Source organism: Neoarius graeffei, chromosome 28 (assembly GCF_027579695.1).
Source record: "Neoarius graeffei isolate fNeoGra1 chromosome 28, fNeoGra1.pri, whole genome shotgun sequence".
NCBI classification, from domain to species: Eukaryota; Metazoa; Chordata; class Actinopteri; order Siluriformes; family Ariidae; genus Neoarius; species Neoarius graeffei.
Genome location: NC_083596.1, coordinates 17,142,054 through 17,166,179, shown reverse-complemented (window position 1 = coordinate 17,166,179; position 24,126 = coordinate 17,142,054). Strand labels below are relative to the sequence as shown.

The window sequence follows — 24,126 nt, the reverse complement described above, 5'->3', positions numbered from 1 at the left end:
GCAAGAAAATATACGTCTTAGCATATCCAGGGTTCTCCAGAAAAATCTGAAGTAGCCAGCTTCTTTACAACCCCGATTCCAAAAAAGTTGGGACAAAGTACAAATTATAAATAAAGACGGAATGCAATAATTTACAAAAATCTCAAACTGATATTGTATTCACAATAGAACATAGACAACATATCAAATGTCGAAAGTGAGACATTTTGAAATTTCATGCCAAATATTGGCTCATTTGAAATTTCATGACAGCAACACATCTCAAAAAAGTTGGGACAGGGGCAATAAGAGGCTGGAAAAGTTAAAGGGACAAAAAAGGAACAGCTGGAGGACCAAATTGCAACTCATTAGGTCAATTGGCAATAGGTCATTAACATGACTGGGTATAAAAAGAGCATCTTGGAGTGGCAGCGGCTCTCAGAAGTAAAGAGGATCACCAATCCCCCTAATTCTGCGCCGACAAACAGTGGAGCAATATCAGAAAGGAGTTCGACAGTGTAAAATTGCAAAGAGTTTGAACATATCATCATCTACAGTGCATAATATCATCAAAAGATTCAGAGAATCTGGAAGAATCTCTGTGCGTAAGGGTCAAGGCCGGAAAACCATACTGGGTGCCCGTGATCTTCGGGCCCTTAGACGGCACTGCATCACATACAGGCATGCTTCTGTATTGGAAATCACAAAATGGGCTCAGGAATATTTCCAGAGAACATTATCTGTGAACACAATTCACCGTGCCATCCGCCGTTGCCAGCTAAAACTCTATAGTTCAAAGAAGAAGCCGTATCTAAACACGATCCAGAAGCGCAGACGTCTTCTCTGGGCCAAGGCTCATTTAAAATGGACTGTGGCAAAGTGGAAAACTGTTCTGTGGTCAGACGAATCAAAATTTGAAGTTCTTTATGGAAATCAGGGATGCCATGTCATTCGGACTAAAGAGAAGGACGACGACCCAAGTTGTTATCAGCGCTCAGTTCAGAAGCCTGCATCTCTGATGGTATGGGGTTGCATTAGTGCGTGTGGCATGGGCAGCTTACACATCTGGAAAGACACCATCAATGCTGAAAGGTATATCCAGGTTATAGAGCAACATGTGCTCCCATCCAGACGACGTCTCTTTCAGGGAAGACCTTGCATTTTCCAACATGACAATGCCAAACCACACACTGCATCAATTACAGCATCATGGCTGCGTAGAAGAAGGGTCCGGGTACTGAACTGGCCAGCCTGCAGTCCAGGTCTTTCACCCATAGAAAACATTTGGCGCATCATAAAACAGAAGATACGACAAAAAAGACCTAAGACAGTTGAGCAACTAGAATCCTACATTAGACAAGAATGGGTTAACATTCCTATCCCTAAACTTGAGCAACTTGTCTCCTCAGTCCCCAGACGTTTACAGACTGTTGTAAAGAGAAAAGGGGATGTCTCACAGTGGTAAACATGGCCTTGTCCCAACTTTTTTGAGATGTGTTGTTGTCATGAAATTTAAAATCACCTAATTTTTCCCTTTAAATGATACATTTTCTCAGTTTAAACATTTGATATGTCATCTATGTTCTATTCTGAATAAAATATGGAAATTTTGAAACTTCCACATCATTGCATTCCATTTTTATTTACAATTTGTACTTTGTCCCAACTTTTTTGGAATCGGGGTTGTAAAACAAGAGTGCTCCGAGAGCACAACATCCCCCCCCCAAGACAATATACCGCAAACGAAAATGTCAATATGCGTATTACAGTCCTATAAACAAAGCCTTTTGCCAAGTTTCGTGACATTCCTCCAAAAATTGAGAGGGGAGTTGATTTCAGAAGGTGAGAAGCCTTTCCAGGACGGACTTCACCATGACAATCCCCCTTCAGGCCTTTCGGTCAGCAGGGGATTTTAAAAAGTAGTAGCCGGCTCTGGAATTTGCCGTGGCATGCCAAACTCCCCCAGAAATTTAAAATTCACATGCCTCGTGGTGTATTCTCAGCTAATAAGTTACCAACCAGTTCCCTGTAGAATACTTGCAAAATATGTATGAAATTTCCCTCCAGATGTGTGCACACACGCTTTGCTTTCTCAGTTCCCCTCTGTAACATGACTACATACGCTATGGCCTGGTCGCATGGTCCGGCTCAGCCAATCAGAGCACAAGAATCAAACATGCCGTCGCTTCCGGTCACGCTAGACTCCGAATCAAAGACAATTTCACGGTGAAATAGTTACCTCCACCAGGACAGAGTCCACCAGGGGGCGAGGTATCGTTTTTGGTTGATTTTTGTGAATGAAGTTACGGGAAAACAGCTGGACCAATCTTCATGAAAAACTTTCAGGATAGATGGGCATTGGTCTCAAATAGAACCTTCAAAATTTTGGGGGTCATCTGGTCAAAATCAAGATCACAGTGACCAAAAAGGTAAAACAAAAAGCTTCGAGTTCAGGCTCCAGGAGCGCTGCCTCGGAAAGACTCCGCCCACAAACACGCTGATTGTATGCAAATGAGGCAGGTAGTGATCCAGTCATTGGTTCGTTTACATACGCAAAAGTAGTAGTGGTTTTGGCCATGTCCACTTTTAAACCCCATTGATCAACACCTTCCCTGCCCTGTTGATTTATTACTATAAATTATAAATAAATGGACTACAGAAATGGCTTTCAGACACGTTTATGTTTATTACAGACAAAGTGCGTTCCACTGAGCTTCCACTGTCTGTGCTTTATATTATTCTACTCTTAGTTTTCAAAACTGAAAGCGCTGAACCGAGGCTGACGTGCATACGCTGTCGCAGGGGACGACAAAATCAGAACCACGTTTATTGGCCAAGTATATTCACACACAAGGTCAAAAATCAAGGTCACCAAAAAGGTCAAAATCATTTTTTCGTGATGTCTTCTTTCATACAAGCGCTACCGGGCGAGGTTTGTTTTGCCTGGCAACACTTGTTGGATTTGCAGCACATTATGGGCAGCGGAAACAATACAAGTCACTTGAATGCATCATGTTCGTACCATCAACAAAACGTTGGAGTCATTGGCCAGTTTCAGATTATACTAGAAGGAAAGAAAGGACAGCTTAGCTCTGCACTTTATACTGCTCAATTTTAAAGGAGAACTGAAGTCACTTTTAAACTTGCTTTATTTCTTAATTAACGTGATATACAATTACGTTTTAGTAACCTTATATCGTGACTCGTATTGGCAACTAATTGCAATTAAATATTATACTTATCGGCCTGTTCGGTTTTTAGCCGTGTTGAATTTAGTTCGTTTGGTCCACGGCAGGCGTCGCTTATCCGCGCAATCTTCACGAGACTTGTGCGAGACTTCGAAACGTGAAGTGTCAGCCAGGTGTCGGTGCCACCATTTTGAAAACTGTTTTCCAAACGAAATCACACAAAAACGAGTTTAAATGACGATTACTGCCTACTTTTTTCAAAAACTTTCCTGATTGCTATCAAAACAAACAAAACATCCGGCTTGATTACGTCAGCATTCGAAAGAGGGCGTGGGCGTCTTTTGACAACGTTGGCAGATGTCGGTCGCTTTGATTTCCGCTGTACGTTTTACTTCCGTCCTACGACGTCTCGCACAGGTCTCAACGAATCTCGTTTACGGCCATTGCTTTGACATATGGACTGATATATTACAGAGCACATTTCAAACGCTTCTACCTTGCTACAGCAGTGACAAAATAGCGATCAAAAATGCATTCCTATATTTAAATGAGATAAACAGAATTGATTAAAAAAAAAATTTGCCTTCAGTTTTCCTTTAATGTACGCGCTTCTCAAAAGGTCATGTAACTCAAATTAATACAAGCTAATAATGTGGTGCTCACTTTAACTCTTGTACAGCACATTACTGCTCAACACACTTTCCTAATAAAAGCTTGTGCTTGTGAACGTCCAATTGGAGCCGACTGAGCCTGACTGTCGAAACGACTATGGAAGAAAAACAAAAACATGCACACAATTTACATGCATACAATTTTCTTGTCCTGGGAACCATGGTTACCAATTTGTCCATCCCAAATGATAAACAAAATTTCAACTTTATCAGAAAAAAAAAAAAAAAAGTTCATAAGAACAAGATATTGGGCTGTTATAGCGCCCCCTTGTGATATTTGCATGCACTTTGGTGCAACTCTTAATGTTCCAATGATTACGTGTACCAAGTTTTATCAAATTTGTACATTGTTTATCCAAAATACAGCCAATTGAGTTCGTTAACCCAAGCCACACCTGGTTTCAGGCCAATGGTGGGACATCAATATTTTAATACAACTTTTATCCTGGGCGGCACGGTGGTGTAGTGGTTAGCGCTGTCGCCTCACAGCAAGAAGGTCCGGGTTCGAGCCCCGTGGCCGGCAAGGGCCTTTCTGTGTGGAGTTTGCATGTTCTCCCCGTGTCCGCGTGGGTTTCCTCCGGGTGCTCCGGTTTCCCCCACAGTCCAAAGACATGCAGGTTAGGTTAACTGGTGACTCTAAATTGACTGTAGGTGTGAATGTGAGTGTGAATGGTTGTCTGTGTCTATGTGTCAGCCCTGTGATGACCTGGCGACTTGTCCAGGGTGTACCCCGCCTTTCGCCCGTAGTCAGCTGGGATAGGCTCCAGCTTGCCTGCAACCCTGTAGAACAGGATAAAGCGGCTAGAGATAATGAGATGAGATGAACTTTTATCCTGAAAAGAACTGCAAAAAAAAAAAAAAAATTGTGCTCCCCCCCGTCCTAAAATCAAAATGGGTGGAGCTTAATCTTGCACGGCTTTTTGTCTTGATTGAGCAAAGTGATTTGCAGAAGCCCAGACCACCACCACAGCAATTTATCTGCTATATACACATGGCACTTGTATAAAACTTGTCCTATAGGTTGGGTTCTCCTTTCATGCTGGCTTGTTTTCAAATTCCCTCAGTCATACCCTGTACAGTATAAAGCACGTTTGTGCACGCACCTCCTCACCTGACTACACCCTGTATTGTACAGACAATAGATCGAACACATGCTCCGAACAAAAACTCTTGCTTAGGTTTAGTTTCCTCCACCTGTTACTCATTTGAGATCACAACACACACTGACTCCGACATCTACAAACAAACAAACAAAAAAAAAAAAAAAAAAAGCACATTACTTTCTGTTCTTCTATTTCCCCATTATCCTTTCGTTCGTTCGCCCCCAAAGGAGAAGTACTCAAATCTCAAAAAACACCCTGAGCTCCAAGGAACCAGAACATGAACTGAAACTCGCCTCTAATTTTGACCATACCTGTATCTTGACACATTAAAAAAAAGGAATTAAAAAAAAAAAAAAAAAAAAAACCTTAACTCATTCCTTACGGAATACCTCAATTTTTTTTCAGTCACATTTTGACGGAATACTTTTTGTGAAAATCACGAATTTAATAGGTACATTCAGTTCAATGTCTATCTCCATAAATTATTTTAGAGGTAGAAAAGTATACATTTACCGAGTCCTTGAAACCTATCCTTTCTAAATATGGAATTATTTTTGTATAATTCTGAAGTAGGTAGGTTTCACAAGCATCAGTCATAATATTATATTATAATATTATAGCAGTGGCGGCACAGTGGTGTAGTGGTTAGCGCTGTCGCCTCACAGCAAGAAGGTCTGGGTTCGAGCCCCGTGGCCGGCGAGGGCCTTTCTGTGCGGAGTTTGCATGTTCTCCCCGCGTCCGCGTGGGTTTCCTCCGGGTGCTCCGGTTTCCCCCACAGTCTTCTTAAGCGCACTTGTATACTGAAGGAGGAAGGCAAAACTGAGCCGAGGCGCCATTTTGAATCCTCATTCAAGGCTGTAATGCAAATTGCTTCCTCTTCAGTATACAAGTGCACTTCCATGGCAGGGAAAAACACTGCATTTTGCCGCCTATGTAGTCCCCTATTTATACAAATAGGAGTCATTCAGGATTCAGCCATGCTTTTGCTCGGTGTTTTTGCTCGACCCAAGTTCTACAGTAGGCTAGGCTAGGCCGTCTGCTCTTAATGGAAGTAGCCTAGGACGTTATTTTCATGTTATTTCTTGATAAGGTGTTTTCACGTTATTACATGAAAATATCATGAAATAACGTGATAATTTCGTATCATGAAATTACGTGATGATAAATATATTGTAAAAACGTGATAACTTAACAATATCTTTTCACGTAATTACTTGATTCTAAGCCAATTTTTTTTTTGAGTGTGGCAGCAATACGCTTCCGTAGATCATAACTCGAACTCTCGCGATATTTTTTTTATTCGTTTAAAGATTTAAAACACTCATTTTATTATGATGTGTGGTATAAAGGATTCTGTGCCAAAATACTATTTTGTAAGATGTTTCTGTTAATTTTTTTCAACAAAATTTAAAAAAAAAAAAAAAAAAAAAAAAAAAAAAAACACACACCACACCTTTTCCTACCTACCGACCTTATTTTAGTATTTCGTGTTACCTGAAACACACTTTTTGGCCTTAGGGCTGAACGATTTTAAGAAAAAATTGAAATGCGATTTTTCTGGCAGATATTGCGATTTCGACCACGATTTTTTTTTTCTTTAAATCAAGTTTCAGTGCAAATTAATTAATACAATGAATTCCATAAAGCTAATGCAAGAATGAAAACTGAGGTCAACAGATTTCAAATGTAGGCCTGTTTATTAACATTGAGTGCCTGAGGAACAAGTTATAATAACTTAAAATAAAAAGAGAGCCATCTTTCTTAAATAAACTTTTGCTTCTTTTACTTTTCCCATTACCAACATATCCGACATTTAAAAAAAAAAAAAAAAAAAAAAAAGGTTGCTCAATGGCTCAGCAGCACAAAATATTGCACTTTTGTAAAAGAAGGTACATAAGCATTATAAATTATAATAAACAACAAAGTAGAGCAAAAAAGTCTTACCTTAAAAGTAGTGCAAGAATGGCTCAAGAGAGCTAGCTTATGAACATTAACAACATCAGCAGCAGTTACAGAAATTCAACCCCTGTACTCGGAAGCCTGTGCTTCTTTTTCACACAAAGTGGCAAGAGGAAATGAAATGTAATGGTAGTATGTAATGTAACGGTTATCCGCTGATTGGAGTGGATAACACGTGACCTGTCCACGCGCAGCATGCAGCTTCTTGATTGGTAGCTGACAGTGTTTTTACATCATGCTGGGGCAATACGCAGAGCATACATGTGTGAAATTATTGACGAAACAAAACATGGGGTCAGTTTAGGAGCACTGAGAAAAAGCGCGGCTTTGACGATCCCAAAATCGTGTTGTCCGAGATCGCGATTTTCGGTTGAAAACGATAGATCGTTCAGCCCTAGCCAGTATTATGTAAAATATTGCACTGACGTCATGATATCAATAATATGATGTCGTCCTGCCCCACCCTACTGAGCAGATACACACCCACCACATTACCATTATACAAAAGTTAGCAGCTATACACTTCATCCTATAATCTAAGCCAATGAAATCAGATTGGCTCAATTTGCAAAAAAAAAAAAAAAAAAAGGATACGCGCCATCTCTAAGAACTAGATCAGGAACAACAAGTCATTTTATCTAGCCTGTGCGCCAAATACAAGATGCAGCCGTTTCGTCACTCGCACACGATTAGCTCCAGTGTTTGGCTCGAGTCTAAACAGAAAGATGCTGAACCCCTTCCCACATCCTCCTTGTTAAATGATCTCCAAGCGGTTCCAGCTGTACATTATGAGCCTGAACCTTAAGAGCTGCAAACAAAAGAAGAAACGCAACCACAATAGCTGGTGACGTTTTACTTCCGTACAGTTTCAATTCTAATTTCTTGAAAAGTAAAAAGAGATGATAAATGGTTAATCTTACCGAATCAACCATTTACCAGCCCTGGATCCTCGTCCGCGTAGCACGGGTTAGGTTTCAAAGTTCGAGCCGCAATAAAATGCCAAAGTGCAGTTATTATATAAGCAGTCATGTGGCTTATCATCATGCGAGAGACATGCAGGAGACGACCTCCTCCCCCCGTTCGAAACACATTTACTCCAGCGCACTGGACTCAAATATGCCAACTATGCAGTGCTTGCACCGCTATAAATCAATTACCACCACCACCACCACCTGATGGCTGAGAGTTTGATAGCAAAATCGGGGTTACGTTCACAGCAAGAGAGTGACTGGATGTTGCATGCATTTGTGCATCCGTTCACGATTGCCAGATTCCTGAAATCAGGTGGTGAACACTGGCATGCACCACTTCGTGCATGTGTGAGTACAGTTGCGTTTCCAAGGAACGCTGGCAAGATTTTCTAGGCCGCAGGTAGAACTGCTTGCTCCAGCTTGTTTCTCCTTCCTTACAAGACGATTGACAAGTCAAAACTTAAAATAAACCCAGAGCGCCTTTCTGCACAAATCGAACACTATTCCTGAAAACCCAGCCACCACAGGCTAAATGTTACAAAATGCTTAAAAAACAAAAAACTCACAACCCAAACGACTGTTTTCAGTATTGGTTACTTTACTCTGCATCATTCTACAAGCCAGTTCATGCAAACCTTATACAGAATTTACTGTATGGTTAGCACGGTCGCCTCACAGCAAGAAGGTCCGGGTTCGAGCCCCGGGGCCGGCGAGGGCCTTTCTGTGTGGAGTTTGCATGTTCTCCCCGTGTCCGTGTAGGTTTCCTCCGGGTGCTCCGGTTTCCCCCACAGTCCAAAGACATGCAGGTTAGGTTAACTGGTGACTCTAAATTGACTGTAGGTGTGAATGTGAGTGTGAATGGTTGTCTGTGTCTATGTGTCAGCCCTGTGATGACCTGGCGACTTGTCCAGGGTGTACCCCGCCTTTCGCCCGTAGTCAGCTGGGATAGGCTCCAGCTTGCCTGCGACCCTGTAGAAGGATAAAGCGGCTAGAGATAATGAGATGAGATGAAAAAACACAAACAGCAGTAAACCATAATGAACGAAAAACAGGTCAGTATTTGGTGTGAGATGATTCTTTGCTTTAAAATAAATAAAAGTCTCCAGTACAATGAGTGCAGTTTTATAAGGAAGTGAGCTGTAGGTTCTACTGAGCATCTCATGCCCCTTTTCCACCAAAGCAGTTCCAGGGCTGGTTCGGGGCCAGTGCTTAGTTTGGAACCGGGTTTTCTGTTTCCACTGACAAAGAACTGGCTCTGGGGCCAGAAAAACCGGTTCCAGGCTAGCACCAACTCTCTGCTGGGCCGGAGGAAAGAACCGCTTATGTCAGCGGGGGGGGGGGGGGGGGGGGGGGGGGGGGGGGCGGAGTTGTTAAGACCAACAACAATAAGACCGCCATTTTTAAGCGACGAGAAGCAGCAGCTGTACAAACGCAAAGCCATCCATTATTATTGTTGTTGCTGCTGCTTCTTCCGCATTGTTTTTGCTTCGATATTCGCGCCAAGGTTTAAGCAAATGTAGCGACGTAACTGACATACAGCGACGTAATGACGTGGCACCGCGAGCTAAGGAAAAGCAAACTGGTTCTCAGCTGGCTCGCAAGTTGAACGAGTTGTGAACCAGCACCCGCCCCGAACCAGCCCTGGAACTGATTTGGTGGAAAAGGGGTATTAGAGAACCAGCCCCAGCTCTTCTGAACACTGTCACACTTGCATCTTAATTTTGCACCAAAACCCAGTAGCCTTCATTATGTCTTCCTTTTTTCATCTGAAAAGTGCACTTGTGCAATATGCTGCTCAGATACAAACTTTTTTTTTTTTCCCCTCCAACATTTAAAGTGCATATCACGGGTAAATTCAGGAGCAAGATCAGTGTAATTCTCCTATTTTATATTAAACTTTGGTCAAATATCTGTCACATTCTGCATTCTCTGCAATTTTTTTTTTACCTTGCGCAATACCAGAAAAATTCAGTTGAAATCGAGCCATTTGAGGCGACTTGGTCCGCCTCTGAAAAAACTTGGCATTTGGATTTCCCGGCAAACATGGATTTTCATGACGTCGCATGCGGGACGCCTCCCTCTGAATCCTACGTCAGCGCTGGTTTGTTTGAGAAAACGACCTGGTGGTTTTCTGCAAATTTCTTCAACATTATTGCGTAATTATTAAAATGGTTAACAGATGTATCGTAGGAGGGTGGAGCAACACCAATCTTGATGGGATTAGTACTCACCGTTTCCCAAAAGACCGGACAATGAGGGAGAAATGGGAGCGCTTGGTCTACACAGGCTGTGCACTGAAACCGTGCAAAGCTCGCGCAGCCTGCTGGCGCTTCCGCAGGTAACGTCACGAATCTGGCTCCAGACTCCCTTGGGATTTTTCCAGACACATTTTATTTTATTTTTTTCTGCTGTAGACAGATGGCCTTGTGCAAAATTACCCTTCTGGAGGAGTGTGTAAAGGGATATACTTTCATATAAAAAATAAAAAATAAAAAAAAATAAAATTGGTGCAGAATATGCACTTTAATCTTGTGCTGGAAAACAAACGCTTGGACTCTAAAATGTTCCTGTACCGACTCGATAACGTAGAAGTTATAGAAATCTATTTAAAAAAAAAAAAAAAGTAGGGGGGCCTAAGACTTTTGCGCACACACTGTACTGTATGTATATTGTATACTAGGGGTGGGCAAAATTATCGATACAGCGATATATCGCGATACTTTGTCTTCCGATTCAATATCGATATTTTTTCAAATAATAAATCACGTTTCAGACGGGTTGTAAATCCAGTACGACTTCCGCACCTCCGCTCCGCAAGGTGTCGCTGTGCCGCTCCCTCACTGCAAGGCACTCTTCGTCTTCTCTTTTTTTCCCCCGGTGGTTGCAGTGAGGAAAAAAAACAAGCAAGCATGGCTGTTAATGTAAACCTAGAGACGCCGCCGAACTTTAAGGCAGATGTTTGGAGGCACTTTGGATTCCAAAGGAAAGGAGAAAAAAAAAAAAGTGAGCTGGACAAAGAGTACGCACTCTGCAAAACCTGTTTCGCTCCAATTAGATATTCAGGTAACACAACAAACTTGCGAACTTACTTAGCACGACACCACCCCGACATATTAGCTCAGCCGGAGCCGCCGAAACCCGACCCGAAGCAAACTACACTGGACAGCACCAAAGTCCTCCCGTCTACTTCAGTGATGTGTGACTTACTGTAACTGTGAACTTAATTTTGTCATTTAAGGCCAAAGGCAAGAAGCTGCACTTTATCTTGCATTTTCAATTTTAGTGTGCGAGAGACACTGCATTTTATTTTGAGTATTTACTCAAAGTTCGGAAGAAACATGATTCACTGAGGTTTCAGTTCAGTTTCAGTGTGTGGACACTGACCCACACTGCACTTTGTTTCATAATTGTGCTCAGGGAGACTAAGATGCCCACTGCACTTTTCAATGTGTTTCAGACAGTGACTACGTTTACATGCACATCCAAATCGAGCTGCTGTCGGTAATCGAGCTGAAGGTCCCAGCAGGGTGCCAGAGAAATCCAATCCTACATGCACACAATGAAATCGAGCTATTGTGTGAGGTGCATTGTGCACCCGAGCCACAGGTGGCACAATACGCCCCATCGTGTTGGTACACTTCCGGTTGTCGTCATGAAGAGCTATTCAAGAGTGTAAACAAAGTTATCAGTTCCGTGTTCTCCACTGCGCGTTTTTCTCCCGTCCATGAATTTTAATATATTCAACTCCTTAAGCTGAATGAGCATGAACTCTGTCTCCTCATTGCTCCAGAAGTGCACGTTTCTGCTTGCCTGTAGCAGTGGGGGCGTGGTCAAGCGCCGGTCTGTGACAGGAGGGCGGAGCCAGGGAAGGTGAGTGGCAGAATCACGACACCTGACGGTAATTAACCTGTGTTTGTGTGTCTTCCCAGTAACCACGCCCTATTTAAGGAGGCAGAGGGGAAAGCTCATCCCGGGACTAGAACACAGCGCGCGCGTGTGTTTTTCTCTCAAGAATAAAAGTAGGCTGTTAAACTGAAAAGTCTGACAATAAAAAGCCTACAGTTGAACTCAAAATTATTAGCCCCCCTTAAATTTTGGAACATTTTCCCAAATATCCTCCAAATGTTTAAAGCATTGATAATTGATATACACAAACAATCACCAGTACTATTCAGATGTTTGTGGTGCATTTTGGAATATGAAATTAGTTTTAGGCTGTCTTTATATGAAATATGGTAAAAATGAGTTGGTCAAAAATATTAGCCCCCATGTGGATTCTTTCTTTTAAAACACAGTTAATTAACCAATCAGCTTTTAAACAACACCTGTAGTCAATTGGCTCCATTCAACAGTTTAAAAGGACTCCAAGGAACAGGGCATTTGAATGAATGAGGAGGATTACTATTTGTCACAATGCCGAAGACTAAAGAAATAAGTATTGAACTCCGACAAAAGATTGTGGAGGCTCATGACAAGGGCCAAGGCTACACTGCCATTTCGAAGAGGTTTACAGTCTCCAGAACTGCAGTTCGGTGCATCATTGCCAAGTACAAGGAGACAAATTCGGTCAAGAACAAACCTGGTCGTGGACGCAAGTGTAAGATCTCAAGAACTCTGGAAAGAAAAATTGTCAGAGATGTCCGTAAAGAGCCCCGTACATCTGCAAAGGAAATTGTTGCTGACCTGGCCTCTTCTGGAGTTTGTGTGTCAAGGCACACTGTTGTGAGGGCTCTTCATCGGAATGGGCTTCGGGGCTATCGTCCCAGAAGAACCCCCTTACTAAAACATCGTCACATCAAAGCCTGACTAAAGTTTGCCCGTGAGTACTTGAAGAAGAAAGATGAGTTTTGGAAGTCTGTGCTTTGGTCAGATGAGACGAAATTGGAGCTGTTTGGGCATATGGACATTGCCTATGTATGGCGAAGAAAGGGAGAGGCCTTCAACCCTGTGAACACAGTTCCCACAGTTAAACATGGTGGTGGCAGCATCATGCTGTGGGGCTGTTTTGCAGCCTCAGGTACAGGCAGTCTGGTTCGGGTGCATGGCACCATGAAAAAGGAAGATTACCTAAAAATACTGAAGGAAAACATGCAGAAGTCTGCTCTCACTTTGCACTTAGGTCGTCGTTGGGTCTTCCAGCAAGATAACGACCCAAAGCATACATCTAAAATAGTCCAGCAATACTTCAAGGATACCAAGACCAACGTCATACAGTGGCCTGCACAGAGCCCAGATCTCAATCCAATAGAAAACCTGTGGCAAGTGCTGAAAAAGAACGTCCATGCACGAAAACCATCCAATTTGGGCCAGTTGGAACAGTTTGCAATGGAGGAATGGGCCAAAATTCCTCAGGAGACCTGTGCCAACCTAGTGAAAAACTATTCCAAGAGGTTGTTGTCAGTTGTGGGTCAAAAAGGGTACACAATTGACTACTAATGGTCAGGGGGCTAATAATTTTGAACATCTCACTTTTGCTGTTTTTGGTTGAAACTCAGTGTGATAATAAGATATCGTAATGAAACTTGTTGGACAATGTCTTCATAGTGCATTTATTTCAAGAATAAAAACATTTGTTGTCAATGGTCATTTTCATGGAGAAATCAAGAATTATGTTCAATTCCACAAGGGGGGCTAATAATTTTGAGTTCAACTGTATGAGTACCAGAAGCTTTGTCCTGCCGTCCTCGGTGCTCCACCCACACTTCAGAGAGCTCTACATCCACATTTTCTCTTCTTCGTTTGTTCCTCCTATCCTCTTCTGCTGCTCGCTACTACTGTTGTCATGCTGACCGAGGCTGTCGTGTTTCCCGCTTGTGGTCTCGTCACTCGTCACTTCCGGAAGTAGCTCGACAACTAGCTCGATAGGGTATACATGCACAAAGTAGCTCGGCAGAAATCGCATAAACTAGGTCGTGTAGCTCGATTCCGAGAAATCAAGTTCGGTTCAATTTCAGCCGAATTAAGGTGTATACATGGCATTTAGAACTTCGATTTCAGTCGAGCAACGGCAGAAATTCGATTCTCTATGTGCATGTAAACGTAGTGAGTGTGTTGTTCCTGCAAATATGTTGTAACTTGCGCTTGTATAATTACAATAAAATGGCATGGATAATTAGAATTACATTGTTTTGACTCAGTTTGTCCCATGAATTATCACTATCATCTGATGTACATACAACTCGGATTTTAAGATGCATAATGCGTTTACATTTTTCAGTGAACTATGTAGAATATCACAATATATCTCAGTATCGTATCGTGACTCAAGTATCGTGATGCGTATCGTATCGTGACTCAAGTATTGTGATGTAGAGCCCTGCACTCCCGCGGGAGTCCCGCAGGACCCGCCGCAAAGCAGTGTGGCGCGGGACAAATTTTGAAAGCTCATTGCGGGCGGGACCGGAAGTGCACATACGCGGCGCGGGCGGGAGTGCACATACGCGGCGCGGGCGGGAGCAGTGATAAGCTGCAGTCCCGCTAACTAAAAATGTGTTTGAAATAAAAATTATTAATTTATGTCTATCATATATAATTTGTGCTGGATATTTGATTTGGCATTAATAAAAACATTTTAAGATGCCTAAATTTGCAGAGAGAGTCAGATTGACAGAGAAATGGCATCATAAATTTGCCATTGATCACCCTAACGGGAAATCCTTTGATCACTCTAATGACTCAGTTCACACCCAGCTAGCAAGAGAACCATGAGTGAAGTGATTTAATGCTTGCGTTAGTCTACAACTTTAATCAGAGAGACAGGTTACACAGTGACGGTAGGCTTGACTCAATGCTATCCCAGAAATCCTTCCTGTAATATGCAAATTTGGCTGTCCAATCAGAGGCGGCCAAATTTGCATATTACAGGAAGGATTTCTGGGATAGCATTGAGTCAAGCCTACCGTCACTGTGTAACATGTCTCTCTGATTAAAGTTGTAGACTAACTCAAGCAATAAATCAGTTCACTTCTCTTACTAGCTCTGCAATAAAAAAAATAAAAAATAAAACACCACCATCATTGGTACAAAGCAAGCCCATTCACTTTATGCTGATCAGAGAATTACAATGGTTTCTCATATGATAAAAAAAATGTGAGATTCGCGATTAAATATTTTAATCTCTTGACAGCACTAATTATTATTATGAGACAGTACATGCTGAATTCCGAAACAAGGTAAATAATAACGTGAGCTGTAGATATTTATGCTGAAATCCACTCAAAGCAGGGGGCGAGGCACCATCACGCTGTGTCAAGACAAGAACATTCCTGAGAAATAACGCGAACGTCTACATCATGCGGGATTTGCGGGCGGGAGCGGGACAAAATATGGCAGGCGCGGGCGGGAGCGGGACTGAAAATCAATTTTTTTGTGGGCGCGGGCGGGACTGAAAATCATAATTCTTTGCGGGCGCGGGCGGGACTGCACAATGCGGGCACGGGCGGGACTGAAAAATCCGACCCGCGCAGACCTCTATTGTGATGCGTATCGTATCGTGAGGTCCTTGGCAATACCCACCCCTATTGTATACTAGTTGTGACATTTGACACTAATCTGTTTTGTCTCACCACGACCTGTACTATACATCAGGGTTCTCCAGAAAATAGCCGGCAATAAATACACAAACAAAGAGTCACGCAGAACACGATACTTGTGAAAATCACAAAGAAACGGAAGTTATGGCCAATTAGGTGTTTTGTTTTTTGTTATAAAGATTTGACCTTGACCCACCAAAAACTAATGTCTTTGCGTGACCCTGGTGAGCATTTTGGTGAAGATTGGTTAAGAAGTGATGACACTAGAGCACCAAAAAACATGCTTGCGAAAATCAGATTTCCGCGAGGAACAAACAAGCGGATGTGGAATTTGCGGCAGCGAAGCCAAAAGGTATGCTAATGCTTGGGAGGTGTCTGGGGACATGCCCCTCAGAAAATTTTGAAATTTACATGCATTCTCGGCTAATAAAAATTACTGACCATATCCCTGTAAAATATTTGCAAAATACGTATGAAATTTCCCTCCAGATGTGCGAGTATTTGTTTGGCTTTCTCGGTTCCCCCCGTAGTACGCTGCCTGGCTCTGTAACATAACTACATACACTACGGCATGGTCCCATCGTAGTGTGACCATCAGCCAATCAGAGCATGAGAACAAATGAGACATTTCCAGTCATGCTAGACCCAAATCGCAGACAATTTTGTAGCGAGATATTTGGATTTGCAGCAAATTATGGGCAGCAGAGATGATACAGATTTGCTTAAACACTGAAAGGCAAGCTGTTGGGGGTTTCCCCCCCTCAGGATCGAGTGCAGACCGTCTGCATAGGCGGAGAAAACTGGTGGTCGACAATACTTGTGGACACTAGGGCTGAATGATATATCGTTATCATATCTATATCTAGATATGAACATTCAAGATATTAATATCGAAAAAGCAACGATATAGATTTGCCCTCCCCGCGCTCGCCCTGCACGTACAGCTCTGGCAGTCACAACAAACATCATTTTTACGATTGCCCTTGAATGCACCGCTAAGGCCAGCCAACCACAAACCTTATTTCATGCTTGCTGTGGATCGACAGCTGAAGCCAACCAATGACAAACATATGAGGGCGGGAGTGAGGGAGACGGAGACCGACGCACGCGCACACTACAGACACAGTGGGGAAATTAAAAAGAAAGAAATAAAACGAGTGCGGAAGATAATGCAGCCGGTGGCGGTGCAGAATCTGACTTGGTGCCAAAACATAAAAGTCATCCTCTATTATTTGGAGGTATTTTGGATTCAAAAAGGACGATGTTAACCAGAGTGAGGCGTTGTGCAGGTCGTGCTTAGCAAAAATTGCGACGAAGCAAGGTAGCACAACAAACATGTTTCACCACCTGAAACACCGCCATCGCGTGCTGCACGAAGAGTGTATGACAATGAGAGAAACACTGGGGACTTCTCAGTCATCCCAAAATAAGCCAAAGCAAAGTTTGATTGCTGATGCGTTCAGTAGCGTTACACCATACGAGTCGACATCCACCAGACATAAAGAAATTACAGACGCTATAACATACCACATTGCAAAAGACATGGTACCCAGCGGTCTCAAAAGTAGCCGGTCACCGGCAGCAAATCGCCGTCTGTGGCTTATGCCGCCAGCTATTGTCAGTCGAGTCACAAAATTTAATATTAAATATTTCTGACAGCAAAAAAAGTTGTGAACGTAAATTACATCCACTATGTCATGTATGTCCGTTGCCGCGTCAACTGTGTTTACATCCTTGACACGAGTGCAGCCATTACTGCCGCCTGTGTTGCCAGATTGCGCGGTTTCCCGCCCAATTTGGGCGGTTTTAAGTGCATTTTGGCGGGTTTTGAACATATTTTGGGCTGTAAAACGTCAGCAGTATCTGGCAACATTTTTTTTTTTTACTTACTACAAGAAATTAATGGATGCCAACGTTTTTGCCAAAATGGTATTTTATTTTCCATTGTTTAGGCAGCTTCAGCATCATACTGTGAGGTTCTGTTCAAATTGTTTTTTTTCTTCTATGAAGCCTGAGCCATTTATTTTATTAGTTTATAATTATTGTTTAATTTAGTCTTCAGGAGAGACTGCCTGCACACAGTACTAGTATTAATAGTTTTTTTTCTTACATGAAAGCTGAGGCATTTATATTATATTTTAAGGTAACTTCATGTTGTGCTGTGAGGTTCTCTGCACTTTAACTTTTGAACCAACAGGAGCATTTGGATAAGTAAAGCCCATTTTTCTGCATTTTTGTAGTCCTGGTAATCTTTTATATTGGTAAAGTTGTTTATAGGACCATTTCTCAGTGTCTGTTTTTTTTTTTTTTTTAAAGATATTTTTTTGGGCTTTTTGCACCTTTATTGGATAGGACAGTGTAGAGACAGGAAATGAGCGGGAGAGAGAGACGGGAAGGGATCGGGAAATGACCTCGGGCCGGAATCGAACCCGGGTCGCCCGCATTCATGGTATGGCGCCTTAACCACCTGAGCCACGACGCCCCCAGTGTCTGTTTTTTTAATCAATAGTTTTTCAGTAATAACTTAATATTTAACATATCATTCAATTTTAAACAACTCCCGCGCCCCCCCCCATGGCTTGCCCCCATAGTCTCCAAAATTTCTGTGGGAAACACTGGCATGCGTAACAACGCTAATCAAGCTTAAGCTAGACGACCCGCCTCAAATACCCGTCCCGGGTAAATGTTATCCCAATATTAGATGGCCTGTTCCAAACCATCCCGCCCCATGAAAAATTCGTACTTCCATATCTATCTATCTATCTATCTATCTATCCCTGCACGCTTTGTGTGCATTATGTCTGCCGCTGGCAGACATTTTACCATTTTGCACCCTGCTGTAAATTATTTGTACCCTGCTATTCTCCCAAACTTTGAATCCCCTGGGTACCTGTGCACACAGTCTCGAAAGAGGGCTTTAAAAAAATGGTTCGGACGCTGGACAAGCGTTATAAAATACCATCCCGAACACATTTTAATCAAGTGGCCATTCCGAAACTCTATAATGAGTTATAATGAATGTTGAATCCGAGCTCCGTGAAATCGATCATTTCGCCACAACCACGGACCTGTGGTCGAGCCGGACAACCGAACCTTACATCAGTTTAACGGTCCATTTTATTACAACAAACTTCAAACTCAAGGCCCGCTGTCTGCAGACGTCCTTCTTCCCCGGGGAGCATACGATAAATAAATACGGATGCATTTGTTATTTATTGTTAAAGCAGAGCTGCAGTAAAATGTTTGATTTGTAATTTATGTTAATATTCTTAAAAATAAAACTGCATTTTCCACATTTTTTTGCATTATGACGTTTTTATTTTTCTGAAAAACGCTTGGTTTTCACCCAACCCGTAGTCATATCGTATCAATATTAAGATATCTGGCATGAATATCGAGATATTAAATTTTGTCCATATCGTTCAGCCCTGGTGGACACCTCTGCGTATCCATGCTCTAATGCCAACAGCGTACAAAGCATCGAGGTAAACGGTGGCCAATTTGAAGAATCTAAAATATGAAACCTTTGGTTTTTAAGACTTTGCCACATAACTCCGTAGCTCTGATGCCTTCGGTATTGGTCAAAATACAGAGAAACCCATCAATGACGCCCCTTTTCCACCAAAGCAGTTCCAGGGCTGGTTCGGGGCCAGTGCTTAGTTTGGAACCGGGTTTTCTGTTTCCACTGACAAAGAACTGGCTCTGGGGCCAGAAAAACCGGTTCCAGGCTAGCACCAACTCTCTGCTGGGCCAGAGGAAAGAACCGCTTACGTCAGCGGGGGGGCGGAGTTGTTAAGACCGACAACAATAACAAGACCGCGAAAGATCGCCATTTTTAAGCGACGAGAAGCCGCAGCTGTACAAACGCGAAGTCATCCATTATTATTGTTGTTGTTGCTGCTTCTTCCGTGTTGTTTTTGCTTCGATATTCGCTCCAAGGTTTATGCAAACGTAGCGACGTAACTGACGTATACAGCGACGTAATGACGTGGCTCCCCTTAGCACCGCGAGCTATGGAAAAGCAAACTGGTTCTCAGCTGGCTCGCAAGTTGAACGAGTTGTGAACCAGCCCTGGAACTGATTTGGTGGAAAAGGGGTATGAGTAGGTGTCCGAACTTTTGACCCATTCTGTACATGTGGCTCTTATATGAAAGAAGGTATACGCTTGGACTGATGTCCCGACATCCCAACTACATCATTTCCCTTGAAGATGGCCACGACTCACTGTGGTCACATGATGCGTTTCACACCATCCACTGTGCACATTTCACTGTTGGAAGAACACAACCTGATTTTTGCTCATCCGCCCACGAGTTCTGCTTTAACTCTCAAACATGACGGTTTCGTTGGCAACTTCTGGAAACACGCCGCCCAGTTTAGGACACCTTTTACTCCGAGTGCAAGACTGCAGACACCAACACAGACACTCTAGAGATCCCATTAACACTGCTACGTAAACATCTGGACTTTCTAATGGGTTTTCTATTGCTTTTCATAAACCAGACAACGCTGTAAATTTGCCTCACAAGCACTTTCTCCTCTTCAACAGGGTGCCAAGAGCAACAAACCAAAGCTCCGAACAGCAGGTCACTTCTGATCTGTAACCATCAGTCTCACGCCGAGGACGAGAACAGCTACGCTATTACTATGGAGAGATACAAACATAGCCTCGGAGCATGTGGGCCCAAATTCAGAGCGAGTCACGTTGCTATTTAAAGTGGAGCCCTGACCTGTAACCTGATCGTGGCACATCAATTAGATATTTCAGCACAAGCAGTGGAGCTTGGCGGGTTCTGCTGCTTGGGCAGAGTAAACTGGGGGAATGAAACTGGCGCGAGAAGAGAGTAACCAATACAGCCAGCAACAGCGGACCAACAGGTCCAACTTAAAACGGACAACAAGGCACGATGTTAGTTACCGAATGTGGTCAAAGTATTACTTTGACGCTCTCTCTTACAGCTCATCAATAAACCCGTTGGTTTAATTATTGTACAGCTTAAACTAAGTTGATTAGAGGGTTATAATTAAATAACTCTACCCGCATCAACAAACCACATAAAAGTGGGGGGGGGGGGGGGGGGGGGAGACGAATCAAACACCTTCCGTCTTTCCCATGAAACCCAAAACCTTCATTTTAAAAACGGGGAGTCCGATTACCAAAATAATAGCTCAAGTAGTTAATGTTCAACATAATCCTCAAATTACAGACCTTAACGTTTGGCGGAGCGGCGGGAACCACACACCGCCCTCACTCATACCCAGGGAACTTTGTGAGTATTGGGACACAATGCTCATTAAGAGTCTAGATTGGGATTTCTGTTAAATTCCTTCTATTAAAGGAGAACTAAAGGCTAATTTTTTTTTTAATCATCAAAATTCTATTTCCCTCATTTTATTAAATATCGGAACGCATTTTTGATCGCTATTTTGTCACTGCTGTAGCAAGTTATGAGTGTTTGAAATATGCTCTGTAATATATCCGTCTATATGTCAAAGCAATGGCTGTAAACGAGATTCATTGAGACCTGTGCAAGACATCGTAGGACGGAAGTAAAACTTACAGCGGAAATCAAAGCGACCGACATCTGCCAACGTTCCCCGTGTCCGAAATCGCTCACTCATTCACTACTCCCTATATAGTGAGCTCATTGGTAAACCAAAGGAAGGAGGGGGGGAAAAAAAAAAAAAAGCTTTGACACTACTCCGTCACGCTGGTATTTACGTCATTACTGTCAGACAATTAAAACGGGCCAGATCAGTCGGCTGGTGGGTTTTCAAAATAATAAAAACACATGCATGTATTTTTGTGATAAATCCATATTATACTGAGCGCATTTCCCACATTAATCAATACAAAGTACCTGCAGCTTTCAGTTCTTTTAAATCAAGGCTGAATACTTTCTTCTTTGCCGCTGCCTTTTATTAAATCAAATTTGAGACTTTTAATTTGATTTCTTTCAGCACGACCGCAATGCATGATGGGATATATCGCTTTGGTTAGTCACCATCGGTTGTACACTACTTTTCATGATGCATTGTGGGATACTTTGAGTGCACTATATAGGGTGTAAATAATCCTCACTAAGGTTTTGGACAGCACTACAAAATGGCGTCCTCAATATATAGTGAGCAGGGAGTGATTTCGGACACAGGGGTTGTCAAAAGACGCGCGCGCCCTCTTTCGAATGCTGATGTAATCAAGCCGGAAGTTTTGTTCGTTTTGAGAGCAATCAGGAAAGTTTGAAAAAAAAAAGTAGGCAGTAATCGATATTTAAACTCGTTTTTGTGCAATATTTCGTTTGGAAACCAGTTTTCAAAATGGCGGCACTGACACCTGGCTGACACTTGACATTTCGAAGTCTCGCACAAGTCTCGGCTAAAAACCGAACAGGCCGATAAGTATAATATTTAATTGCAATTAGTTGCCAATACAAGTCACAATATAAGATTACTAAAACCGAAAACGTAATTGAATAACATTATTTTAAAAATAAATTAACATCAGGGAAGCATTTAAAAAATAAAGAGTGTCGGTAATTGTGGGACGGCATCAGTAACCGTGGACCAAAAAAAAAAGGTGTCAGTAATTGTGGGATGGCATCGATAACCGTGGATGACCAAAAAAAAAAAAAAACCCACACGTAGATAATTGTGAGATGGTGTCAATAACCGTGAACAACAAAAAATAAATAAATTACAAAATGTTGGTAATTGTGGGATGGCGTTGATAACAGACAAAAAAAAAAAAAAAAAAGTCTCAATAACTGTGGGACGTGTCAATAACTGTGGACGACAAAAAAAAAAAGTCGGTAATTGTGGGATGGCATCAATAACTGTGGACCAAAAAATAAATAAAATAAATAAACAAATAATGTTGGTAATTGTGGGATGTCGTCGATAACCGTGGACCAAAAAATAAATAAATAAATAAATTTTAAAAAAGGTCAATAACTGTGGGACGGTGTCGATAACTGGACAAAAATAAAAAAAAAAAAAAAAAAAAAAAGTGTCAGTAATTGCGGGATAGCGTCGATAACTGTTGACCCAAAAAAAAAAAAAAAAGGTGTCGGTAATTGTGGGATGGTGTTGATAACCGTGGACGACAAAAAGGTGTCGTAATTGCGGGATGGCGTTGATAACTGTGGACGACGACCAAAAATAAATAAATAAATAAATAAAATGTGTTGATCATTGTGTCACGTGATCTGATACTCCAGGTAATCAGGAACCCATTTTTCCCCAGTGGAAGTTTGAGTAATTATTCATGCACAATTTACAGACTGAAAAAAAGTATTTTCTACTTTTACAATGGCCAAAAGATCGGCACGGTGGTGTAGTGGTTAGCGCTGTCGCCTCACAGCAAGAAGGTCCTGGGTTCGAGCCCCGTGGCCGGCGAGGGCCTTTCTGTGCGGAGTTTGCATGTTCTCCCCGTGTCCGCGTGGGTTTCCTCCGGGTGCTCCGGTTTCCCCCACAGTCCAAAGACATGCAGGTTAGGTTAACTGGTGACTCTAAATTGACCGTAGGTGTGAATGGTTGTCTGTGTCTATGTGTCAGCCCTGTGATGACCTGGCGACTTGTCCAGGGTGTACCCCGCCTTTCGCCCGTAGTCAGCTGGGATAGGCTCCAGCTTGCCTGCGACCCTGTAGAACAGGATAAAGCGGCTAGAGATAATGAGATGAGATGAGACAATGGCCAAAAGATCGTTATGGTGTCGATAACTCCATGCAGCCCGAAGCTGTATGAGAAGCTGCTACTCCTCGGTAAAAGCTCAGTGATAGCAGGAGCCCGGGACTGCACCGACTTTACAGCTGCTGTAAATACCTGCAGCACCACAATCACCATTTACACCCTCAGCCACTTCTGGCAGTAAATAAAGCGATTGGTGAGAGGTCAGTTGAGGTGAGGTGAAGTGAGGGAGAGGGAGGGGCAGCTACCCGTCAGCCACCCTGGGTCACCCCCCGTGGCCACGCCCCTGTACACAACCGCGCATCGTACGGTGACGGAGAAACGAAAATCAGCTCCACCTGTCCGACAAACACGAGCAGGTTCATGTGATGAAAGACAGCCATCAGTCACCTGATCTGATCTGATCTACAGCTCCTCTAACACACACACACACACACAGACAGACAGACAGACAGACAGACTGAAAGCGAAGTATTGTCTCTTCACTCGGCTCAGGATCGCGTGCGATTTTTCTGGACCGAGACCCAAACGCACACTCGGAGAAACCGGAAACCCAAACGCTCGAGACAAAAAGTTCTACCCAAGAAGAAGAAGACAATTCGACATAAACACGCGCTAAAGGCGACATAAAAACCGTGCATTTAAAAAAATTAATAAGATTTAGTCGAGACGAGTTACTCACTCAGAAAGAATCAGCTGACCCGACGGTGACTCAGTACAGCCCACACAACTTCCGCATTCACTCGCGATGACCTCCTGCGTCAGCCAATCTTCACCGACCTAACACTGTGGCTCGACCAATGGCGAGGCGAGACTTAATCACATGACGTAATCCGCTCGAACAGCAGAACCAATCAGCTTTTACGACTGGAGACGAAGCGAGCGCTTTGCTGCCGAAGCTCGAGGCGCGAACACACCCACACACCCACCAATCGCGCGCAAACGCCTGGGCACGAAACCGACCAATAGAAAATCACAGCGCGGCACTATCGGGTCACGTGTCACGGCACGTGTTTTGTTAAAGGGATAGTACGGAG

General features: G+C 42.8%; 1 protein-coding gene across 3 annotated transcripts in view; it reads right to left on the bottom strand.

Moving 5' to 3' along the window:
* mtmr4 (myotubularin related protein 4) overlaps positions 1 to 23,842 on the bottom strand; it is a 215,379-nt gene extending 191,537 nt beyond the window's left edge. The window contains exon 1 of one of the 3 annotated variants that reach the window (XM_060913060.1): positions 23,772 to 23,842. The gene's annotated coding sequence lies outside the window, so the exon portion shown is untranslated. Of the gene's footprint in view, positions 1 to 3,830; positions 3,850 to 8,506; positions 8,619 to 23,771 lie in introns of those variants that run through there. The other 2 variants (XM_060913061.1, XM_060913062.1) reach the window with 2 other exon arrangements.
* Positions 23,843 to 24,126: the final 284 nt, after the last annotated feature.